This window comes from Nicotiana tomentosiformis, chromosome 7 (assembly GCF_000390325.3).
Source record: "Nicotiana tomentosiformis chromosome 7, ASM39032v3, whole genome shotgun sequence".
NCBI lineage: Eukaryota > Viridiplantae > Streptophyta > Magnoliopsida > Solanales > Solanaceae > Nicotiana > Nicotiana tomentosiformis.
Window position 1 is genome coordinate 31638990 of NC_090818.1, and position 5851 is coordinate 31644840.

Sequence of the window (5851 nt, forward strand, 5' to 3'; positions counted from 1 at the left end):
TCTGAGCCCTCTCCTCTTCAAAGACAAGTTGTGCATTTCGAAGAGTTGCTTCTTCAGCATCTCGTGTAGCTTTTTCTCGTTGTTGGGCTGCCTCTCTTGCAGCCAAAACCACATTATCCTCATCTCCAGCCATAATTTCTTTGGTTGAGGTGGCCCAGCCTTCCCTATATTCTAGGGGAGATTTCTTTCCTTCCTCAGTTGTCGTAGTTCTTTCTTAATTTCTAGTTCATATGGTAGCACTTCCTTCCTAGAAGATTGAATCACGCACCAATCTAACCTGTAGTCTGCGCACAGTCAAAGAACACCAAGCGTAAAAAGAGAAAAGTAAAATAAAACAAAAAGAAAAATTCTTGAATTAGCACTAAAAACTATTTCAAGCACTATTTATTGCCAATTCCCAGCAACGACGCCAAAATTTGACGAGCGCAAAACACACACTTAAATATGCTCGCTAGTTGAATATAGTATAATATAATATCGTATCCACAGAGATTGGAGTTAAACAGTATTATCATAGTTTATAGCTAGATTGCTATCCAAGATAATCAACAGTTTAGAATTATGTGATTAAAACTAAAATTAACTAAGAATCTAAAGCTAATTGACGAATGACAATAAAACAAAGTAAGCAAGGAAGATATCAATGGGAGAAAATAGGGATTGATTGGATAGGTGCAAGATAAATCTCTGGGATTCAACCCTAATTAATTCACTTCTAATGTTCAAGTGAGTCTCTCGAATTCACTCAATTATTAGTTCAAACGTTTAGTAGAAACCCATCTCTCGATTAAGTCTCAACGTCACAAGATGAACTAAATTAAGCTCGGTGAAGATATGCAAGAATTCGTAGTGGATTTGTCTTTAGGAGAACCTCTTTCGATTATCCTCCTAACTAGGATTAATCAACAATTCAACTAGCCTCTTTCAATTACTAAGAAGAATTAATGAACTCAACCAACAAGATAATTCAAAGATATCACAAATTATGCCTCTCTCGATTACATGAACATATGAATACAGATGCAATAATTAAATCATCCAAAATGATTCAATACATAAAAACTAGAGTTTTAATCCACAAACAAATATCAATACACCAAATCCATCAAACCATAAAGGGAGCTACTCCATATATATGGAGTAATTCATCACAAATATGTTTAAAGTAAATAAAAATATAAAACGATCCAAAGTCGTGTCTTGAGTGAGGATTGAATGATGAACTCCTTGTGATTTTGCTTCTCCAACTCCTCCTTAGCCTCCTTAGGTCTTAGATGTGTCAAAAGTCTAGGAAATAACATTTTCCCATGTATTTATACCAAGTGGGGTCGGGCCCAAACGAAAACACCTTTTCCTATGCGAAATAGGATAATTGCTCAGTACATTTTACACAGAGGCGTAGCATGGGGCAACGCGCCATGCGGGGAGTTAGTGGGGAAATCTAGAGAGCTAGTTCTGACAAGCAGTAGGGATTTTTTTACAGGTGCAACACACTGGCCCACGCGTCGCGGTTGTGATGTTTTCTCAGAGTACGAATTTTTTTCGACTTTTTGATATCCAGATGTGGTTCTCAACTCCCGAACACGATCCTGCTTAATCCTTTGGGTTTTTACTCAGAGTTCGAAGCTCCAGATAGCTCAAATTTATTCTGTAACATCTACATAGCTCGGAATCCTCTTACAAGACATAAAACACACAATTAGTGCAAAACACTAGCAATTAAATCTCAAACTCAATTAAAATGCAGTAAGCGACTAAAATACGAGATTATAGCCTACCATCATGTTCCGAATAAGCAGGTCCTTCTTGGTCGGCTCATGTATATATAGGGTTTGTTGCGAGGTATGGGGTAAGGTTTCCACATATAACGGGTTACCTTGATGAGTTCCTGGGACTTGGGTATATGTGTGATCATTAATTGAGGTTTGAGGGGATCATGAGTAGTTATTGGTGCGTTTTGAGGAGCGTGATAAGTGGTTGTTTGTGGATATTAGATCGGGTGATGGTGGTGTTGTTGAGGGGTTTGCACTGGTGGTGGGTTAAGGTTCTGGAGAGGTGCAGGATTGTGATACTAGTGCAGTGCGGGAGGATTCACAGCTGTGGGTGGTGGATTATGTTTTTGTGTCTTTTGTGGTGGTGTTTGGTTCTGAGTGGCTGTATTTTGCTAGTTGATGTCGGGAACATTTAAAGTAAGGGAAAGGTTTGCCAAATTTTGGACCTGCTCAAGATCACCCTGTAGCTCCTGGATTTTCTGCTCCAAACGTAAGATAAACTCATTCTGTCCCGGCGTACTTCTCCCGTATGAGGTTTTGACATTCTCTGCCATGGTAGCATTGTCGTTTCGAATACCACTTAAATCATTCATCTTCCCTTTACCTTTGCCTTTACTTTACGGGTCGCTAGGTGGAGGAGGAGGTGGAGGACCTCTGGATCTGATGTGGTATGCTGATGATGTCAGTATGCATAAACCAACTTTTGGGAATGGGAATAATCAAAAGAAATAAAAATAAAAGGTAACCAAGTCAGTAAGACGAAGTAAAAGTGTGTTTGCAATATTTAAACATGTATCACATAAGGTCATGCAATAATTCACGTCCTAACTTTGGGGACCTCATTGTACCTGAGGTAGGCCTAAGAGACACATAGGCTTGGAGAAAATTCATCCCAATGTTTGCTTCATTTCATTAGTGCGAAAATAAGCCAAAATAATCTTTCACTAAATTGACAATAATAATAAATTCACTAATGGCACTAAGCCTTATTACATCGAAATCTAATCTAGAAAGTAGTAAAGGACATTATCTCCTAATCTACTTGGTCCCTGAAGGAACTTCTCCATGCTTGGCTCTCTTGACCCTATCAATCATGTTCCCCATATCGTGCATGTACAGTAGCAAGTAAGCCTTTGCCAGCTTCCCTCTTTCATCATCGTCCATGTCTTGACAATCCCAAAGCCTCTTTCTCATCTTCCATTCCAGCACCATCAATCCTTGCTCAAGATATTCTAACATATCTATTGAATTACTTGCAATCTCCTTCCATTCCCTTATCACATCCATGTTCACTTTATGTTGTTCCAGATGCCTAACTTCCGATTCGAACACCCTTTTGCATAGCCTCTTATAATTCACCTGTGCTTTAGCCACCTCATATATGATCCTAACTTTCAGACTGACACCCGGTTTGACATCCCCAGCTATGTCCAACCATGAGAGATAGTAGTAGATATGACCAGTGTGATACCTGTCTGGCTCAATAGTCTCTCCTTCCATGATGATCTTTTGGTTCCACATGTGTTGCGCTTCAAACTTGAATGTGATGTCATCCCCTTTAAAATATGCCTTATACTAAACCATGTTGGAAACACGAGGTATGACTTATTTCCTTCCAGCTTGCCTCATTACCCTTATAGGAGCATAAGGGTAGATGCCTCATAGCTCGATCAATACTAAGTGAGTAGTTCCTTTCGATCTAATAATGAACTCACTACTAGGAAATCATTCAAACATCCAATGCACTTGCTCGTCTGTCAGATTGCTGAAGAAACGCAACCAACCACATCATTTCCAAGCTTTTTGAACCTGTCTATAATGAATGTCATTTTCTTTGGATGATGACTGGCTATGTAGTCATTCAGTGGCCTTGGTAGAAGCTCTTGGCGATAGTCACCCCTCTGAAAGTGTTCCAGAAGCCAAACTTGCAATAAGAGATTACAACCCTCAAAGTGTCTGGACCTATGCTTGCATCGATCCAGAGCACGGTACATCTCAGCTAAGATCATCGGGATGTCAGTATACTTTTATCCCTATATACCCTCCATTAAGGTCCCAGTGACCATGGTTAAGTGAGTATGAATTCTTCCCCCTTGCTTCGAAAATATCAACAAACCCAATAAGAAGACTATGAAAACATAAAACTGGCGGTGCACCCATCCCAAAGAGGTAATGGCTAGCTCCTCATGATGAAGGTGATATGATTTTCTATGCCCATAACACTCATAGGGAAATTTAAAGGGGATGTATGATTTCTTCAAACATACCTGCTCATCATTCTTCTTAAAACCCAACATCTTCAGAAAATCGCATGGAGTGCGATTCTCTGGCACCAATAGTCCTGGAATATCCCATGGTAACTTGGCGAAACATCCTATTTCTTCCAGGAGAGGAGTCATTTCTATATTGCCAAATCGAAAGATAACTCTCTTCTTGTCCTAGAACATGGTAGCAACCTTAATCAATTATTTATTTGGTTGAATGTTCAGCAAAGATGGCAGGTCACCAAGTACTCTCCTCACATGCTTTCTATCACAGGGTTCAAGGTTTTTCCACCAGTCAATTAGCAAAGGAAGGATATTCTAGACCATATCGAACCTAGGGATTTCGTGCTTCATTTTCTACAAACAAATAAAAGTTAGCCCTTCCTCTCTAGATTCGACTATTTACGCAATAATGATCAACATGTTGACTTATTTTCTCCAAGAAATGCACATAATATGATGGTGTCCTTTAGGATTATGGGACTTTGGATAAGGTTCATCTAAGCAGGTTGGTATGTTAATGATGTCTCAATCCATACTAGGTTTACCATGATGCATGTACATTTCAAATCGAAGTGTGGTTCTAGAAAGGTCTAGACTGGTACTCTCAAGTGGACGACTTGAGAGGGAAGGGCATGGGACCGTTGACTGCACCACTGATCGACTAGTCTACCACAAGTAAGCTTTTCCGGATTTTAAAAAGGGTGATTTAAGGAAAGTGCGAACTCTCATCAAGCGTTGTTATGTTGATAATAAGCACGAGTGGAGTATGATGTGGAGCATGCTTTATGCAAAAATAGTAACATGTTGCCAAGTATTTGCATGATAAAAGTGAAATAAAAACAGTAAATAATATGGTAAAGATGAACATGAGGAGGAAAAGAAGAGAGAGAAAAAAAGAAAGACAAAGAGAGAAGTCAGTTTAACTCATGAAAATGTGAGAGAACGTAATGAAGCAAATAGGGAAATAGGGATAAGACAGTCATGATATAGCAGTCCTAGACAAGATGAAGGAAACGGGGAGATGACGTACATGTCATTGCAATTTAAGCAAATAAACGAAAATAAGGGAGGAGATGTACATGTCATAGCAATTTAAACAAATAAAGGAAGATAAGGGAAGGGATGTACATGTCATCAAATATATCTGTTAATCCACATAAGTCAACTTCGTTATGGTAAGAGCCTAGTATATACTCAGAAGAGTCGCCATGCTGTCGTGCCCCATTTTCTCGTGAAAGTGGGTTTCGATATACGACAACTCTTTTAAATGGGTATTAAAATAGGAGAGTAGCCACCTAACTATTTTGAGGTGAGTTAAGGCACCTATTTGCAAATAACTCTATTTTGACTAGTCTACGACACCAAAGATTGGGTAAGGACTCAAATTACCTCAAAGAGAAGATGTTAGGCACTCTTCGAGGTCCACAACTGTGGGTCCCAGTAGAAGTTTATACTATGTGGGATTATCGGATTATAATTTTCCTAAATTATCATATAAGTGAGGAAGACAAGGAATTTAAAGGTTCAATTATGAACAAGTGTAAAGAAAAACGGGCAAAAATTAAACAATATAGAAAATTAACACAAGTATTTAGAGGTTACAAGGTACAACTTAATTAGTCTACATTCAATGACTAAGTATGAACAATAAACATATAGAGGAGATGGGTCCTATGTATTTTAGCCTAACGGATTACCCTGTGCAATATAAATAATACTTCGCAACTCCCTTAGGATAAGGGTTGCTCATATTATTCAGCGGGCACATATTATCATCTCCTGCTACCCGATTGCTATGTTAAAGTTGTTTAC